We start from the raw sequence: 20,866 nt of genomic DNA on the forward strand, positions 1-20,866 counted from the left end.
GTGGAAACGAAATCGGTCAGTTCATCACAAGCAGTATAAGTAGAAAGACCACTGGCCAGCTATATAAACATCGTGTGAATGAAAGCCGAGCACGCAATTCTTGTCAGTTCTTTCAATTCTTGTCATGAGTAACAAAAAAAGATATATTCTTAATACACACACACACACACACACACACACACACACACACACACACACACACAATATATCATACGTGTTCCTGTTTATTTGGAATTTGGAATTAGCCTTTGCTCCCACTTTAACGGCATACAGTAATATAGAATACAGAACTCACCATAAATGTTGACCTTGCCTGTAGACTTCTTTTCGAGTGCATGAAACATAAGACTTAGAAAGACCATCAAAACATGCATCTGTATTCAGCTGTGCTTGATTTTTTTTTTCCCCTGTGAGAAACGTGACCTTTAATTCAAAAACATCTTACAAGTTTTTGCCATGTTTGCGTAATTTCCAAAATCAGGAAACGGTGTTTCATTTTCATCAGAGCAGATTCAAAAGCAAGCAAGGAGCATATTAGGGTGTAAGTTTTGGCAAAAAATGGCCAAATGAGACAAGAAAAACACTGTTGCTAGGGTAACATGCCTACGCTCGGGTGCAAATTCCATGAATAGATGCTACAGCCTCGCTTGGGAAAAACGAGTTCGCCATGTTGGAATCCGAAGTTTGCCGAAAATTTCATGGCCTCTTCGTTTCAACTTGGTGAAGGAGTACTACGGGGTGGATTCTGTTCTTTGAATTTGAACTCCTGGAATAGTGTGTGACATAATCTGTGTGGATTTCTACTTCTGGTGGTGAAAATAGAGTTTTTATCGGAGGAAGACTCGGTTCAAACCAATCGTTTGCGCGCCATTCGTGTGTCCCAAAGCCATTTGGGTCAAGTTGACTCATGTTATCCATGTAAACTTTGGATTTTACACTGTTTCTTTGGATTATTTACCAAATTAACGTTCAAGACAAGATGCTTTTGAGGTGAGTTTGATCAACATTTTGTTTGGAAGCTTTGAATTCCGCTATCTTCTGTGAAATCGTTTCTTCTTTCCTCTCCTGATGACAAGGATTGGTCCTTTCGCACTCAATGGCATGAGTGATAACCGACCGCCCACTTAACAAGTTCGTCATGAATAATCTACTGTCGATGTTTCATTGTACTTACTAACACAAATACACTGATAGGGGAGGCTGTGTGTATAAGTGCTTTGCATTGAAAGTTTGAAAAATCTTTAATTCTTGTAAATAAGATTTACCTAACTGGTTTTGGCATTCGACTCGGTTCAGACTTGTCAGACCGTGCTACAGCACGATCGATTGAGTGGAAAGGGGATAAAACCAGAATGATCTCATACACATATCGTTTAATCACCATTGGGGAGTAAAATAGAGGGATGCGTATTGTTAAGAAAAATGCGATTGTGGCATTTGAATTAAGTGTAAGGTTAATGGGGTTTTGTAGAATAATTAGGCCTAATCGTCTGTGCTGTTGCGAAGCGTTTTCCATTTTGACGTTACATGCATGCGCAGAGCGCCATTCTTGGCCGCTTCCGTGTTTACTGGGTCACACGTCAGTGTTCTCGCAGTGCTGTTCCCATGCTGTCTTGACCCAAGACAAAAGGATGCGGCAACAACGCATGCGGTTTTCTTTTTCTGTCGTGTGTGTGTGTGTGTGTGTGTGTTTTGCTTTTGTACTGTTTTGTTTTATTGTTTATTTTTTTGTTTTTCTCGAAGAATGGAGAAAGGGCGTCCATCATTTGAAAAGACCGTCTAAATGAAATCTGAAAGCAAATAGATCTAGTATTTTCTTGTTTGGTTTAGTTTCGCGTGACTTTAATTCCGTGCATAAAGCCTAGTCTCTTAATGCACAGGTATCTGTTTACATCAATCTTTTTGTGTAATTTGGGACAAACAAACTATAGACACATCCAAGGACAGCAGTGTCTTGTTTCATAAGTCAAACTCAGAAACTTGTCACAGCACAAGTAATTGCTTATGTTTCAGTTATGACTTGGGTTTGTTAATACATAAGTCAAATTGTTTGTACCACTAACTCCTGTAAACACAGGTCAACAGGCATATATGCATACACACCAAATTGCCATTGTGAACAGAGGGAAAAGATTTTTACTGTCAATAAGATGGACAGCAGAAGTACAGTTCATGCATTTGCAAAACAAAATTTATCATATTTTTTAAAATATATTTATGGTATTTGGATCATTCTTTACAGCTGGTCAGTGATATAAATTACTCATTTCAGTGACAAAATAAAGGTAAACATCAGAACTATTTTCTTGCTTTGTGATTGATTGGATTGCTTAATTCATTTGTTGAGTATCAGTATCAGTAGCTCAAGGAGACATCACTGCATTCAGACAAATCCACATCTACACCACATCTGCCAAGCAGATGCCTCACCAGCAGCATAACCCAACATGCTTAGTCAGGCCTTGAGAAGAAAAAAAGTTCATATTTATATGTGAAAGAATGTTTGAATAGTGAATACTGAGCAATCATATCATTTGATTATTAAACACACAGTTTGGGGAAGTCTTTGCTACACAAACTCCTTTGGCAGGCCTCAGACATATTGTGGAGCAAAAAAGAACTCTTTGACTTGAACTTCATTCTTGACCCCATCTCCTTTCCCTACTCATGTGTGCCTCTACCTCAGTCTGTCTCAGACATTTCAGACTCTGTCAGTCTGTCCTCACATGCATGTGCTGCAAGCAAAAGTCTTTCCATTGTATTTCTTTAGTCATTAAACTTCTGAATAGCAGTCTGTATTATTTCGATCACAGATGACATTCCCCACTCAGTCTCAATGCTGTGTTTTGAATTGAATGCATGAATATTGTGTCCAAATTTATTATTGAAAACCAAGAAAACAATTGAAACAAAAAAACACAACAGATTTTGATGTTTGCCCAAGGTCATCAGATTCATCAGGCATATATAATGTATACAGTTTAACAACCACAGAAAGAAAATGGAACAGGTGACAATCTGAACAATGGGTCTCACCTGGGCTTGAAGAGAACTGTGTGTGTGTGTGTGTGTGTGTGTGTGTGTGTGTGTGTGTGTGTGTGTGATATTCACCAAGGTCACCAAGTTTCAAACCAGCCAAACTTGTGACTTTCCCCCAAAATGTAACTTCAGTAAATTGAACACACACACACACACACACACACACACACACACACACACACACACACTTTCTTCTTTCTTTTTTTGAGAAGCATAATTTTCCAAAACTTATGAAACTCTGCTATGTTGATATTTGTAAATCAGTGAGAAAGTGGACATTGCAAACTTAAGTAATTGGTATACATGTACACAGTCAAGTGATAATGATTCACACAAAATAAAAGCTGACCAAGTCACCCTCTTCCTTTTGGTTCACTTTATTGCTAGCAGTGTCAAGAAAGAGGCATGGCAGCTACTCAGTAGAAAATACACAAAATTGTACATCTTATACTTTGCCACTTCTTTTTGACACAAATCTGACAATGGTATTAATTAAAGAAAGAAGAAGACAAATGAAATAAAAGTTTTTCAACATTTTTGGCACACTTAAGATACTTATGATTTTTGAGATTATAATGAGATTCCTTACTCAGTTTTCTTTTAGTTTTTCCATCTGTAATCTATGCATGCATTATTATTAATGTATCACAGTTGTTACATTAGCAATAGATTTCATGTGTGCATGGTTACATAACCAAAATTTTAACATGTGAATTACATCTGTCTTGCAGTCATGAATCTCAGCGTGACTGGGTTTTCTGTTGTGTAGAGATTAGTGTTTCAATTTTTCATACTGTATGAGTCTGTCACTCAATATTTATACTACTTTGATAATTTGATTAGACCATTCTGCACAGTTTTGCATTTAATTGTTAAAATGATTGCAGACATGTTTGGTTATTCAAATTGTGACCACTCATTTTCCTCACCAACTGAAACATCCGTAATTTTTTTTATTATTTTTTTTTTTTTTATAGCATATCCATTTCTAGTAATTCTACAAAAGCAGCATGACATTTCATGAATTCAAAATTAAAGTAAGAATTAATAGTACTCTGTATCAGTTCTCAAGGCAGTGCCCCAGTGTTTGCTGTCATTGCCATTTCAGCCATAAGCAACTTTTTATTATGATTATATAATTGTCTGAAAGTAGTGAAAGCTTTGGTGGCAGTTTCACTTTCAGTTTTAAGAAGAAGTCAAAACATGCTGAGTGATCCGTATAGTCTGCTACACCACAACTTTTTTTCTTCTTTTTTTTCTGTTTCTAATCAGGATCATACACCTGACATGCACATGACAAACCCAAGAAACTGGTTAGACACTTGAGGTGGAACACCATGGTTATTGTTATTGTTAATCCTCTGTCAACAGATAAGATTCTGTTGAAAACCAATGTTTGTCCTGGAATGAAATCAGTCAAGCTGTCAACTGACCTTTCTGCCCAGATTTAAATGGATCAGATCCAAGATCTATGAGACAGTGACTCAGTGCTCATTCATTTAAAACACACCATAATTCTTGAGTGAAGTGTGTGTGTGTGTGTTTGAGGGGGTGGGTGTTGTTATATATATGTGTGTGTGTGTGTGTGTGTGTGTGTTGCTATCTGTAATAGCATATTATAGTGTAAACAATCTGTAAATAATATTGCAACATGATAATGATAATCTGTAATGATAATGAGAAGGAAAAAGCAATTGAGTGGTTAGCTTAAAGTGTTTGACTTTTAATCTGAGTGTCCTGGGTTCAAATCTTGGTAATGGTGCCTGGTAGGTAAAGGGTGGAGATTTTTCCGATCTGTCTCTAGTTTCATGTCAACATATTATATGCAGACCTGCTAGTGCCTGAACCCCTTCATGTGTATAAGTATGCAGAAGATCAAATAAGTAATAAGCACATAAAAGATCCTTGTCAGCGTTTGGTGGGTTATGGAAACAAGAACATACCCAGCATGCACACACCCAAAAATAGACTATGGCTGCCTACATGGTGGGGTAAATAAACAAAACAGTCACACATGTAAAATGTTACATATTTGTATCAGTGTATGAGAATGTTTTGTGTGTGACTGAAACCTGATTGAATGACACAGGATATAATGATGAGTGCCAAGTGGCAGCTGGCAGTCAGCTCTAACCAGGTAGGCAGCCTGTTGTGCAAATGACTCTGTTTATAAAGTGCTTAGTGCTTGGTCACTGGCTGAGGATAGGCTCTATATCATTCATATCATCAATTACCAAACTGCATGGATGAATGATGTTGATCAACTGGTACAAATCACATGTGATAAATTTGCCATTGAATTTGAAATAACAGTTATAAACAAAATTACAGTTATGTAATTCTTCAAAAAAAAATGACCTTTAGTATTGTCCTTCAGCAGACTGTGAGTTTAAAACTAAAAAAAAGAGACTCAGACTGTCTCAAATTTGATGCATTAAATTTAAAAGAACAAAATAATGATAGTTTTAAATCATAAAAAAAGGAGTTTAAAGACAGAAAGGAAGGAAGAACATCAGTCATTCAGTACGTGTACCTGTCTTGTGTACATGTGTGTATTGTATCTTGATGAGTTGATACTTGATCTTTTGTGTCTTGACAGCATGTATTATCACTCACTGACTCAGTGTTGCTAGCCAGTCTTCTGTTTCCTCTTCCTTAATCTGTGAAGAGCTACTGGGATGCTGCACTAAAGAACTGTTCACCAGATTCCTCTAGGCCTGTTGGTTGTGTGTAAGGCTGATATCTCTGAGAAATGGTTTTCCTTTGTCAGTTTTGTTGTTGTTGTTGTTGTCTTCATCTCCGTCATCCCCGGAGGATTCATTTGACAAGACCATTTGATCATGTTACTTGACAATACCACTACCAATGTGGTTTTTGTTTCTTAACCGATGTCAGCAGATCTACACACATGGTCCAGTATGCTGCTTGATGGTTTGGTGCACGTTCATGTGATAGGAACAGTGTTACTGTTAGGTGTATCTGCTGATTGGTATCATACGAAAACAGCACATTTCCATGGCTTGGATTCTTCTAAGTTGGTGAGTTCTTGCTTATTCAGTTATTGCCTGCTAGCTATTGATGTCATTGGTAAAGCAAAGGTTTTGGATGGTTCTTCCATGAATGTGTTGAAAGTGTGTAAGACTGGATCAGAGCAGTCCTGATAAACTCCAGATGGAACCACTCTTCAGTAGCACTGCTATTAGCATTATCAGTTGTGAGTACATGTTGCTTTTGAGTATGGTTTGTGGATAACTAGTGATTTCCTTATGTACCATGCCAGCATGATGTGTGGACCTCTTTAATTACATTCTTGTGTATTCACAGAAAAAAAGAGATAAAATGCACTTTAATTATGCTAATGTTATCTATGTCAGTACTTGTAAGTTGGGTTATATACTTATAAAAACATTATATACCCTGAAAACGAAGTACGGCTGCTCAAATGACAAAATTAAAATGGTCATGAATGTAAAAGTGTTTTTGTTAATTGTAGAACTTTGTATTTGGATGTATTTTGATGAGATATCAATTCTTCTTGAAAGGGTCACACTCTTGCATTTATAATGTAAGTGAAATAAACACAGAAATTGCCTAAGAATGGTGAAGAAACCTCTCAGATTCAAACGTGTGCAAAATGGAAGAGATTGCATTGTTTGTAACTGTTTTGAACACTAAATTCTGTATTTCTTGACATCAGGCAGCTCCGTTAAGCAGATGTTCCATGATGTGGATGATGGTTTCTTATGTACAGTGAAATGTACTGAAGCCATCCTCAGTTTGAAAAAGCCAAACCGGCACTGTATTCTGCAGCAGTTCACATTACAATACAATATTACAAACATTAACGCACATATTCATAAACGCTGATCAGTATCATTGTGTAAATGTACCTCTTTTTTTTTTTCTTGGCTTGTATATAAATTATATTATAAAAATTATGAATATTTATAGAACCTTAAAAGTGAAAGCCCTTTTAGAATGACTGGTTTTACGAAAAATTAATGTCAGGTGACTGATTCACTGCCACATCGGATCGATGGGTTATTTCAAAATTGTATACCTGCGTCAATGGCCAGTGACCGACACGAAACCTAAACCTTGCTCATGAAAAGGCTGTATCAAATAATAGTATTCCCACACAATGCAAAAGATTCTTAATTGTTTGGAGCAATTAGATCTAAGTGTCCTGGGCACAAAGCACTGTCTTGGCATCCTGTACCTGTGGTCTTATGCCATACTGTCATGGTGACATCAGTTTTTATAAATTTCCCCGAAGTTAGTGTGTTGTAAACTGGTGTCCTGTGTGGAACAGGCACAAGTGAAATGGGTGCATTAACATTGAAAAAAACAGCAAATCCTGTAGGACCCACAGGCTGCTGAAACAGGCAACAACATCAAACTGTCAAAGTTGAGCCCAGCAGACATGATCAAGTCAAGAATAGCATGTGCACATGAAAGCAACTTAGGCCAAAAGGCTACAAGACACTGGTACTAGTGGTGCACCACTGGCAAGCTTGATTGAACTAAAACTGAAAGACAGCTTGGGTCAGGGTACTCTCACCTTTGCCAGTAGTATGATTATGTGCATTATGATAAATCATAAAATTTTCGCAACAAATTTAACAATAGTATGTACTCACAATGACCCAAAGGCAAGCACAGATGCAGACCCTGAGACTGCGAACATGTTGCTCCAGGTCCTACAGTTCGTCTTCCAAAAATCAAAGTGCATGTTCTGACTGAGTGGTTGGTGATTCTGGAATATTCAGACTCATATCACTGTCAAATTGGTTAATGGTTATTTAACTTGAATAAGTAGTTAACTTAAATTTTAACAATTTAACTTTTTAAGTATGGGGGGGAAAAAAGAATGCAGAAGTTCTAGTTTTAGTTCTGTTGTTCTTTACTTCTTATTAACATTACTTACATTGTATTAACTTAATTAAGTGAAGAACACAAGAAACCCCAAGGACTTTGTCTCTCAATGCAATGTGAACCCTGGTACAACACCAGAAAGTGAACTTCACATACTATAGGATTGTTAAGTGAATCAGGACAGGGTGCTAATTGCTATACAGTTGGTTACCTAATGATGACTGAATATTTTTTTTTTTTTTTTTCTCAAGGCCTGAGTAAACGCTTTGGGTTACGCTGCTGGTCAGGCATCTGCTTGGCAGATGTGATGTAGCGTATATGGATTTGTCCGAACGCAGTGACGCCTCCTTGAGCTACTGATACTGATACTGATGACTGAACAGTGATCCTAGGCTACAGGTTTGCAGGCTTATCAATACAATAGAGCACAAACTGAAGATAGGACCCCAGCTGATCATTTCAGATACTGTTCACTCACACTCTCATCACTGCTCCAGGTTAAGTCAGTGAGGGAGGGAACAACATGCAAGACTTGCCCGCTTCATATTGGGCCTTTTAATCTCTGGCTGCCCAAGCTGTAAGCAGGTGCTGTTTTGCAGCATTTCTTTTCCTTTTTCTGCACTGTCTAAATGGCCAAACTTTCACACCACTCACCCTCAATGTCCCATCTATACCCACACCCTGGCACATCCTGTTGCAGTCTAGCACCAGTAGTCCACATACCTAGGAATTCATTTGAGTGCAGGACATTGGATGCTTTACTGATAGCTCTTGCAAATGACCGAAACTTTTTCAGTCAAATCAGTTCCTCGTCCAACCTTTTCTTCTTCTTTTTTTCTTTTTTTTTTTTTTTTTTTTTACCAGACACAACAGTCAGTGTATATGACCAAGATGAATCCATTTTTGTGGACTAATAAAAGCACAGCTAAAATTATTTTGAGCCACTCAGCCAGTATGAGTATGCATGCAGCTTATCGCTCATTCTGACAGTGTATTCTGCTCTCTGTTCTGATGTCAATGTCTATTCCAAAATTATGCCACCAAAGATTAAGCCAGTGAAATGAGGTTCTTTTAAATTTCAAATCTAATTAAGTTACAAGCTATTACTTTGGAAAAGTGCACTTGATTTATCTAGCTGGAAATGCAGAAGAAACTAGAGGACACATGTCTTGGCTTAAGGAAAATCAATAGGACATTTTGGAAGTCTGTCCGAAAGTATCTGAAATGAGCAGCTGCGGTTCTCTCTGCAGTCTTTGCTCTATTGCAGTGAGAAGTAAATAAACAAAGCAAACAAAAGTGATTTTTTTAAAAGTATATTTGATAAAATTTGTTAGAAATTTTATGTTGTAGATTAAAAACAACTAAAACTGTTGGTTTCCACCAAAAGAAGTGTGATGATGAGCACTTCTTCTGGGTGGACTGTAGAGCAAAAGTAAATTTAAAGAAAATGTGTCAGAACTTTGTGACAAGGATTCAAGAAGGGAAGCAACACACTTTTGCACAGTACAAAACAGATTGAAAGGAAAAACAAAGCATACCTTTTCTTTAACTTAAATTCAGCTCTGAGATCAATGGAATCCAGTATCCTGCTATCCATGTCCAGCAAAGCTCCACACATAATGACATACCCAGCTTCTTTCCTCCCAGACCTACATACTCAGGTTAGTGAGAACATGGTTTATGATGTTTGGTATCACACACTATCCCCATTTGAAAAGGCAGACTGAGAGACTGTCACACAGTGTCAGAAAGTAACCAGAGAGGAGTGTACAACTAAGTTATTAATAGAGATTAGATTAATGACCATTCTTATAGAATATAAAGATAGGCTGGAAAATGGAATCTTCAAGTGAAATTATAACCAATAGGAGTTAAAAGTGGTGTTTTTTTTTGTTGCAAAAAACCAAGATTGTCACACAAATTAATGGTGTATTATAAAACTTCTTCAGATTAGCTCATTGTCATGATTGTGATTGATGTTATATACAAAATCTGTTGTAAAGAATTTTTTAATAAACTTTATTGAAATTTGTATGCAGCATTTTAACTGACAGTTCAGCTAACTGCAAAAATGCAGAAACTACTATCCCCTTTAACTTAGTTTAAGAATGTTATGAATAACTCATATAATATTAGCAATTATATTTGTATCAGAACTTCGACTTGTGTTAAATTTGAATAAAATGATCACAAAAGTGTGCAAATAAAATATATCTGGAATGGCCAAAGGGGTAAAAAAAACTTTTGTTTCAGTTTCATCCATACACACTCTCAATTCTAATTTTTGGTAATCACCACCTTGAATTTTTATTTAACATGAAATTCAGTTCTATTTGAATAAATTAGAAACTGCTTTCCAGTGTTGGTACTTGGAAATTTTTAGTCTCATTACATGTGAGTGGTCACCTGTGTCAAAAACTGCTAAGATTAAAGTGTCAGGAGACACTGACAAATTAAGCTGCCTTTATCGAATTTTTGGCAACATGCATTCTCTCTCTCTCTCTCTCTCTGTTTGTCTGTCTGTCTCTTATATAAAATGTATTAAATATTGGCTAAAGTTGACTAGAATGAATGGAAACAGATATCCATTTAAAGCATATAAAATGTTATATAGTTTGGATAATAATGGTAAGAAGACTTGGGCAACGAGTGTTCGTCAGTGTTTAAATACATATGGCTTTGCATTTGTATGGGATAATCAAGGGGTGGAAGATATTGCAGGTTTCTTAAAGTGTTTCAGACAACGTATTATTGATTGCAGGTGGCAAGACTGGCATGATCATATACAAACTAGTGATAGATTCGCACAGTTTAGACTTTTTAAAACATCACATGTGATTGAGCCATACATTGAGTTAGGACTGAACAGATATATAAAATGTACACTGACAAAATTTAGATTTGGTATTTCTAGTATTGCTTCTCATAGTTTTAGGTATAGCATTCTAAATGAACCCATGTATACATGCCGATTATGCAGTTCGGGTAAAGAAGATGAATTGCATTTTTTGTTATGTTGCCCTGCTTTGTGTGACCTTAGACAAAAACTTATTCAACCGAAATATTATAGAGATCCGTCTAATTTTAGGTTCAGTTTACTCATGTCTTCAAGACAGGAATGTACTCTGCATAACTTGGCCATATATATATATGAAGGATTGAAGAGACTAAGTACAGTTATCTCGTGAATGTTGTTGAATATTTGTGTTGACTATTTTGGGTGATATAGTTGATATTGTGCTAACAATTTTTGGTTGATTTGAATTGTCTATTTACTGTGTCATGTCATTTTGTAATTATTATTTATCAATGATTCCCCCTTCAGTAAGGGGCTCTGGCCTTATCTGAATAAAACATTCGTTCGTTCGTTCGTTCGTTCGTTCTGTCTGTCTCTGTCTCTCTCTCTCTCTTCATTTGCCCATCGAGTGCCCCTGGATGGGGAAAAAATAGGTCTGTGTCATTGTAGGAATTGTCCTTTCACAGAATCGTAAAATTTGGGCAGCATGATCATTTTCCTTTCAGAAAAGTATTTTACATTCAGTAGTTTTGCTAGTAGATGCTGACCAAAAATCTGGTGACAAATAGTTGTCACAGATCATGAAAGAGGCTTGATACTGAAATGGTTGAAAAATGATATTAATTATTTTGGCATGCAACTAAGCAGCCTATATTAGTATATGAGTCATTATTTCAATATTTGCTTCTGGTAACTAAAAGGGGAACTAGCTGCCCAAATTTCAAATTGACGATATAGATGTTTAGATATATACAATTAGAGTGCTTAAAGGAAAGCAAAATAAATTGCTAAAGAAAAGATATTGACTGCTTCGTTTGTTTTACTGATACATGTCCTGAAAGATCACATGTGCTTAAAATGTAACCAGTGTTACAGAGTGACACCAATGAATCAGGAATTACTTAAATTTTGATGAAATAGAAATTATTGGATTGCCTATTGAGATAGATTGTGACAAGCATACATTAGCATATTTGACCCAGTCATTGCTGCATCTTGTGTTTAAGAGCCCCCTGATTCTTGTGACTCTGTAACACAGTTACACCTCTTTCAGAACATTTTCTTGCTGGTAGTTGGATGAAAAATTTATCATTAACGTGATGTATACTTTCTGCAAGTCCTTTAGAAAGAATACACAATGCTAGAAAGGGTAACTATGACTTTTCAAGTAAATAAATGGGTATGTGCTTGAGGTGAAACTGCGTTACGCATGACAAACACAAAGAAAAAGCAAAAGAAACATAGGAAGATTATATCCACAGGTCATTTATTCCAAGTCATATACAAAAATTCAGTGCAAAGCCTCCCTCTTCATCCCCCACATTTCAAAGCTCTTAAAAAGAAAAAAGAAAATTTTAAGATTTCTGAATTTCAGCTGGTACCATTATACCCAAGGTGACATATTATATTAGCCAGAAATCTGTTACTTATGTATCACACTCTCAAGAAAAGGCTTGCATTCACTCAGTTTACAAAGGAAAAAAAATTAGTGTGCTTTGTTAAATGGAGACAATGAATCTTTTGGAATCATCACATGCACATACACACACACACACACACACACACACACACACACACACACACACACACATTCATACAGAGGAAAATGAAAGTAAACTAAGGATTTACTCATTTAGGACAAGAGACTGATAAGTTTTCCGAACACCTCTCTCTCTCTCTCTCTGTTCCTGAAGTTGGATAACTGATTGTGACTAAAGTCAGATGGGCACGTCATACAATGATCAGTAATATATTGAATAAACTTGTCAGATTATTCTTGATTTAAACGTGGACATGAGTGAATTACTAATTAAATTGAATATGACCTAAAATGTCAAAATATTTAATAAGATAATCACAACATAATTCATATGTATTAATTTTTAGATTGGCAGCCAGTTGTCAGTAGACAGGTTGTGGTCTCAAGTTTGCATCCAGCCTCTTCTCGGTTCTGCCCTCTTACTCATCCCATCTCTCCCCTTTCATTATTACCTACCTGCCCCCATCCCACCTCTCCCCTTTCTTTATTCCATACCTCCCCCTCCTCCATCCTACCTCTGCTTTTTCTTTATAGTTTATTCCACCCCTCCCCCACCCCCTTCATCCACTTGCTCACCTTCTTGTGGTTCTCTTCATGCCCTTCATCATCAGTGGCAGTGGTCCTGGAAACCATGTATTTCCTCATGTTCCTCTCCTGTCTGCACCCTCCTCTTCAGTCTTCTCATTACCAATTACCATGTGTGTGCACTAAGTCCCAAGGTGATTGAAGTGCTTGTTTGTTTAACTGCTGCTGATTCTGAAGGGAAAGGTGACTTCATCAGCCAGGCAGGTGCTGTCAACTACATGACAACATTATGTCACTACGGTCATACAGTCACAGGACTTTATGGCATTCATTCCTAAACGCAGGTGACCTCTGGATCCACTCTGTTTACACATACCCAGATTCAAACGCTCCACTATTGGAAGCCGTTCTTTCTCTGTCTCTGGACCTTGTATTTGGAATGAACTTCCTTTCGCTTCGTCAGGTCTCCGCACTCAGCTCTTTCAAATCTAGCCTGAAAACCCACCTCTTCACAAGATAGCCTCCCTCCCTTGCCTCTTCCTTGTCTTCATTTTCTTCAGTTTTAGAGTTACGCATGCGTGTGAATGACTGGTGTGAAAGCACTTAGATTTGTCTCTGCAAAAGGTTCAGCGCTGTATAAATACTTTTATTATTATTATTATCATTATTATCTGTATCATTTTGTGTCTGTCAGCGTTATTATGAAAGGTGAGACAACTGTGTGTGTGTGTGTGTGTGTCTATGTGGCACAAACCCACCAGAATATGTTGAAAGTATCTGCAGCCTAAACCATCCTAACTAGTTAGGTTTGAGTTTTTGAAGTAGTTTAGGCAGCAGAAAATGTGTGTGTGTGTGTGTGTGTGTGTACAAAAATTAAGAAACCTGTTGTGAATCTTCAGCTGGACCAGAATAATTATTCTTAACTTCTTCTTCTTCTTCTTCTGCGTTCACTCGTATGCACACGAGTGGGCTTTTACGTGTATGACCATTTTTACCCCGCCATGTAGGCAGCCATACTCCGTTTTCGGGGGGGTGCATGCTGGGTATGTTCTTGTTTCCATAACCCACCGAACGCTGACATGGATTACAGGATCTTTAACGTGCGTATTTAATCTTCTGCTTGCATATACACACGAAGGGGGTTCAGGCACTAGCAGGTTTGCACATATGTTGACCTGGGAGATCGTAAAAATCTCCACCCTTTACCCACCAGGCGCCGTCACCGTGATTCGAACCCGGGACCCTCAGATTGACAGTCCAACGCTTTAACCACTCGGCTATTGCGCCCGTCGTTATTCTTAACTGTCTTTGGTTTGTTTTATTTTATTTATTTACTTATTTATGTTATCAAATATTCAAGGCAAAAGAACAAGTTCAGTAACTGGTATTTTTAATTGGTATTTTTTAATTAATAACACTGATTTATTTGCAATATTTTTTGTTTGTATTTTTATTTGTATTTCTTTTTATCACAATAGATTTCTCTGTGTGAAATTCAGGCTGCTCTCCCCAGGGAGAGCGCATCGCTACACTACAGCGCCACCCATTTTTTTGTAGAATTTTGCTAGGAACAATCCTTTTGTTGCCCTGGGTTCTTTTACGTGCGCTTAGTGCATGCTGCACACGGGACCTCGGTTTATCGTCTCATCTGAATGACTAGCGTCCAGACCACCACTCAAGTCTAGTGGAGGGGGAGAAAATATCGGCGGCTGAGCCGTGATTCAAACTAGTGCGTTCAGATTCTCTCGCTTCCTCGGTGGACGTGTTACCTCTTGGCATTGGGATTCTGTTGGTTTCCTGTTGAAGTCATCTGGAACATTCAAACACAGTTTGGAGCCTTTACTTTTGAGCTTTATTAAATAAATAAAAATAAATAAATAAAAATAAAAAAGAATCAGAGAGTCAGTGCTGTTAGTACTAATAACGCCACCTGATGGTTAAAGGGTGCCGATTTTTCCGATCTCCCAGGTCAACATATGTGCAGACTTGCTTGTGCCTGAAACCCCTTCATGTGTATACACATGCAGAAGATCAAATATGCACGTTAAAGATCTGTAAGTGTTATCCATGTCAGCATCCTGTGGGTTATGGAAACAAAAACATACCCCCAAAAACAGAATATGGCTGCCTACATGGCAGAGTAAATAAACAAAATGGTCATACACATAAAATGTAACATGTCTGTCTCAGTGTGTGTGTGTGTGTGTGTGTGTGTGTGTGTGTGACTGAAACCTGATTGAATGACACAGGAAATGAATGATGAGCACCCAGTGGCAGCTGTCAGTCAGCTCTGCCCAGGTAGGCAGCCTACATGCAAATGACCCAGCGTTTATAAAGTGCTTAGAACTCCGTCTCTGACCAAGGATAGGCACTAGTTAAGTATCCAAATCATTCATTCATTCATTTAAAAATGGAATGATTTTTAAAGAATTCATTGGTGGGTAAATGTTTTTTAAACATGGAAAGCCAATATCAGAGTAATTGTAAATTCTTTCTAAATTCTAGCAGTCAATGAAATATAATGAATAAAGTGTACATTTTCTTTCTTTTAACAGTATGGAAAAACATTAAATTGTGATGTGCAAACAAGAAATGGGGTCAGTCTGTAGTCTGTGATGGAGTTTCACTTCACTTTGATTACAGAGATTAGCGCAAAAAAAACATGATCAAATCTTTTTAGCTGTTGTTGATATATGATTGTTTTCTTGTTTTTGTTTTTTTAAAAGCAGTTAATTTCATTATGTTATTTATGAAGAGGTCATCTGCTGCCTTAGTAAGGGAAGAGTGTTTCATTTCCTGAATTCTCATTTATTTTTCAACTCTCCAGATCATCACATCTGAACAGTAACTATGACAGTATGACTATACTATGAGTATAACTCATACTCATAGTAGTACATTTTATTTCATTTTCCTGTGACAGGGATATATTCAAATTCATACTGTGGCTGAGGATACTTTCAAATTCATGCGGTACTGGAAACTGAATGAAAACAACACAAACTGTTGTAGTTTGCTCTTGTCTTGCCCTGTCACAATGACCGTCGTATTATAATTATATATATTTCAAGTGCAGCACACACAGTTGCTCAAATATTCACACATCAGCTCACATTTGTTCAGTAAGTTCATGACTGTGCAGACATCACATCATGAACAAATTATTAAATTATGTTGTGCTTTGCCAGATCTGTTTGGGTACACATTCAGACATTGTTAGACCTGTCTGAGTTCTGACCAATGAACATGTGGATAAGTTCCTCACTTCTTCATTCATTTGTGGTGTAATTGTGGCTGGCTGGTACTGTATTGTATTGCTTTTTATCTCAACAGATTTGTGTGTGTGTGAAATTCAGTCTGCTTTCCTCAGGGAGAGCTGTTGCCACAGTGCAGAGTCACCGTTTCTTTCCTTCCAGCAATTGCATTTGTTTTACTATCAAATGAATTTTGTACAGAAGTTTCCCAGGCCAACATGTTTGTTGCAGTGTGTTTGTTTACATGAACTAAGTGCATGCTGCACATGGGACAGCATTTCATCATTCCATCTGAATGATTGGTATCCAGACCACTAGTCAAGTTCTCAAGGAAGAGAAAATTCTTGTGAGTGTGGGATTCAGTCCTGTACACTCAGGTTCTCTCACTTCCTTGGCCATTGCCACAGGCCCACCATTCCACAGGGAAGCTTCAGGCAGTTCCTGGAGGTTTGGGGACGATCTGGGCGGCTTCAGTAAAAACAAGTACTGCTATTGCTCTTACTACAGTACTTCTACTAGTCTTGGTCTTAATTCTCATTCATTTCTATTCATAATAATAAATAATATGCACAAAATCAATACAGCTCTCACATACAGGATGCACACTAATTCAATATATGCTGAACAGTTACACTTTCTGTTTCAAGTAGGTGTCAGAGTGTGCTAAACATAGACCCCCCGGCCCCCACCCCCTTTTCTTTATCTGTCTCTCACACACATGCATGCTTGCACAACACACACACACACACACACACACACACACACACACACACACACACACACACACACAGAGAGAGAGAGAGAGAGAGAGAGTTTTAGTAGTAATAATAACTTACAAGCACAATAAGTCAATTGTGAAGATAAAATGATATTAGATTATGAAATAATAATGCTAAGATTTGAACTATCAAAAAAGTGTCGTACAAGACAGGTTGAAATTTTCTCTTGTGTCTTGTCCTCACCTGCACAATGATACTCGCCTGAGATATAACAGTTGTAAATGAAGAACCACATTTTTTGATGGATCATGAGTGATGAATGATATTTGTGTGTGTGTAAAATGATGACTTACAGTTACACTTGAATGTGATGTCTTCAGTTCAAGAGTGGTAGTTCAGTTGAAAAGGCACAATGTAATTGGAGTAACTCAGTGCATTCAAAACAGAACAGAAATATACATTATATAGTAAAATTAGGTACAGGTGCTGGAAGTTCATAAAATGTGATTGATCTGCCCTAAGGAGGAAAGTGGCAGAATTTAAGATTCTCAACTGCCAATACAGAGAGTCCTTGAGGGTGTGGGTTTGAATCCTGCTCTCGCCCTTTCTCCCAAGTTTGACTGGAAAATCAAACTGAGCATCTGGTCATTCAGATTCTTGAGACGATGAACCAAAGAACCCATGGCAATGAGAGTGTTGTCCTCTTGCAAAACTATGTAGAAGAATTGCACTCTGATTGGTACACATTTATAAGCATGCACTAAGGGATATTGCTGGTCAGGCATTTGCCTGGAAGATGTTGTGTAGTGCATGTATGGATATAAATCTGAACGCAGTGATGCCTCCTTAAGAAACTGAAACTGCACTGCCCTTGTGCAGTTAAGTTATGCTTAATCCTTTATAACTAATTTTGTTTTGCTGTTAAAATTGCCTGATTCCATTTAAGCTTATATCAGTGTGTCTCACATACTGTCACAGGACACACTTCAGAGACCAAAAATAATTGAACAAAAGTTCTGGTGCCATTTTTAGTGTTATCCCGCAGATATGATTATTGATGCATGACCGTTTGTGACTTTGAACTATTATGCTGAAATTGAAGTTCAGTACAATGCAAGGGTCCATAGAAAGAGAGGCGCCAATTCAGCATTTATATCTACATCATCAACAGAAACACCTACTCGCCCACCCAGAGAGAGAGAGAGAGAGAGAGAGAGAAAGAGAATGTCCCCTTCTGTCCCCTTCATCCGTTCTACCCTCCTCTCCTACCCATTCCCTCGCCCCCTTGGTTTGGTCTCCGGTCTCGGCGCCCTCAGGATGCAGTGGTTGCGGGTCGGGACGATCGATACAACTTGTGTGTGTCACTGTGTGTGTGTGTGTGTTGTGTGTGTCTGTGTGTGTGCTGTGTTGTGTATACGTGTGCGTATATTTTTTTTCTCCAGTTTTTCACAGGGGTGCAGGTGTTGTAGATCGAGTGCGTGGGTGGTTAAATGTGCTTTGTATTTCACGCGGGGTAGATTGACGGTGAATTTAGGGGTGTGTTTGTGTGTTGTGCGTGTGCGTGCGCGCGCGGTCGCGCACGTGCATGCGAAAAGGGAGTGTCCAGAATGAGACAGGCAAAGACAGACTTTGAGAGACAGAGACACCAAATGTGTGCGCGCCTTGGTGTGGTGTAGTGCGCGGGCATGCATGAGGTGCGTGTGTTCCTGCACCGGCCGCGTTCTTCGTTCTTGCTCGCCCTCTTGACAGAGTAACACCGTTTTGGTTTTCCCCAACTGCGCGTGCAGTTAGCTGTCTGCAGTCTTGCTGTCTGCATGCCACTCAGTCATCGATTGGATGCATGAAGCGGGGTGGGGGTTGGGAGAGTTGGGGAGCGAGTGGTGCTATAAAGAATTAAGCTAGAGACGGCTTGGTGGATGGAGGAAGGGAGAGCTATGATAGAGGAAGGGGAGTGGGGGGAGGAGGGGCGAGGGGTGGGTGGGAGAGCACCATCAGTCTGCAAATTAGTATAACCTCGCCATCATCACTTCAGGTGATATTGCAAACGGGCATTCGCTTCACCAATCCAGCGCTAACTGTGGGACAGTAGGACCTATTTGCACCATCAGACCGACAACACAACTGAAGACCAGGGTGAATGCTTCAGCCCCCTGTCCCTCCACTTTTTCCTTCCCCCATTCCTCCTCAGTCCACTTTCTTCTCCTCCCTCCCTGCCCAGTTTGGGCGATTTTGATCAAACTCGCATTGTTCAGACGCGAGCTTGGGTCGACAGCTGAGCCATGCAGTTACCCAACACGAGCATACATTATAAGAGAAAGGGGAAAGACGCGCACACAAACATGCACACGTACGTGACATTGACATTCACACACACACACACACACACACACACACATTAAAATAGGTATGTTGGGAATCTGTGAATTTAGGACGCTGGACGTTGTGTTTCAAGGTGGAGGGTGCGAGAAGGTGAACTAAGTATCAGTTTTGAAGTGAGGTGTCAGCATGTGAGCGTGTGTGTTTGTGTGTGCGCGCGCATGTGGACTATATGTATGTATGTATATATGTGTATATATATATATACATACATATATGTGTGTGTGTGTGTGTGTTTGTGTTCTCGCACAAGTCGCTGTGGAAAGGAAAGAAAGCAAGGGAGGGGGAATGCCATTGAGTATTATCAGACTTGCTGTTGCCCAAAGGAGCAAGGAATAAAACGATACGCGATATGTAAACTAGCGAAGTGAACAGCAGCAGACTTTATTAAGATCTCCTTCTATCGATCAGGTCGACAAACAGCAGCAGGCAGCGGGAGGATGTGGAAAAAAGGCAAGTGCTGCTACTAACGAAAATGTTATGTACGCTGCACGTCACGTGAGATCGTGCACCTCTTCTCTCCCTTTTTTTTTCTTTTTCCTCTCTTCCATTTCCCCGGTGAAGCAAGCAATGTTCAGCCAAAGGCTCATTGAGATCTCTAAGCGCGGCAGTCGAGAGTTGTTGCCATTCACTCCAGTCCGACATAAGTTACCGTTCAATCGCTGCCAACCGTTCATTCACACTTGCTCCGAGCTGGCGACACTGGGGGTTGCACCGCACGATACATTATTAATCGCTGTTGTGGAATGGCAGCGGGGAGGAGGGGTGTGTGTGTGTGTGTTGGGGGGAGGGGGTGCAAGATGCAAGAGGGATGAGGGTTAAAAAACCCCAGTTGTCAGGCGACGATTCACGCTGGCGTTCTGTTTTTTGACTTGGTGCAAGCGGCTACTGGTTGGATGCGTGCTCCCCAACAGAAGTTTGCATGATCATAATTTGATGTAAATTTATCCTGCCTGGCTCGGGGAGGAATGACCGGCCGCTCAGCGTGTCGCCCAATCCAAGCCGTTATCCGAAGGAAGGGGGGGGGGGGGGGGGATGGTGGGAGAGTGGGCAGGGAATGAAGTGAGGGGTTGGAGGAGGTGGTTGTGTCGTTCAGTTTTGCTTAGGTCAGCTCTGGTAGGTGGAAAAATCAATCCTGTCGCGCTGCCAAAAGTTACAAACATTCGGGCTCAAAAGAATCGTATAGTTTGTGTTGGTTGTTTGTGTCGTTGTGATCTGTTTGTATTGATTGTTAAACCCGATCGATTCCTTTGTTTTTATACACCTGCCAACACGCGCTAGACGCTGCCACACACCCTGCCCGGTGCAGAAGCGAAAGTCGGGCCGAGCTGTCGCTAGCTTGTTCGCTCGTTCACCTATCGGGCGACAAGGTGTTGTGGATGAGCGAAACGAGCCACAGTGTCAACCCACATTATCTACATGCCTATCTCTCGACTTGTCGGGGCATGGACCGCTGGGAGAGAAGACAGACAAGCGAGAGGCTAACTGCCACAAGCAGAGACTGGCCGAACTCGCCATGTCG

The 20,866-nt window shown here is 39.2% G+C and overlaps 1 protein-coding gene across 1 annotated transcript in view; it reads left to right on the plus strand.

Moving 5' to 3' along the window:
- Positions 1 to 675: 675 nt before the first annotated feature.
- The window catches only part of LOC143291699 (dual specificity tyrosine-phosphorylation-regulated kinase 1B-like), a 42,549-nt gene continuing 22,358 nt past the window's right edge, over positions 676 to 20,866 (plus strand). The window contains exon 1 of the mRNA XM_076601719.1: positions 676 to 990. The gene's annotated coding sequence lies outside the window, so the exon portion shown is untranslated. The remainder of the gene's footprint in view (positions 991 to 20,866) is intronic.

The sequence above is a fragment of the Babylonia areolata genome, chromosome 17 (genome assembly GCF_041734735.1).
Source record: "Babylonia areolata isolate BAREFJ2019XMU chromosome 17, ASM4173473v1, whole genome shotgun sequence".
Taxonomy (NCBI): Eukaryota; Metazoa; Mollusca; class Gastropoda; order Neogastropoda; family Buccinidae; genus Babylonia; species Babylonia areolata.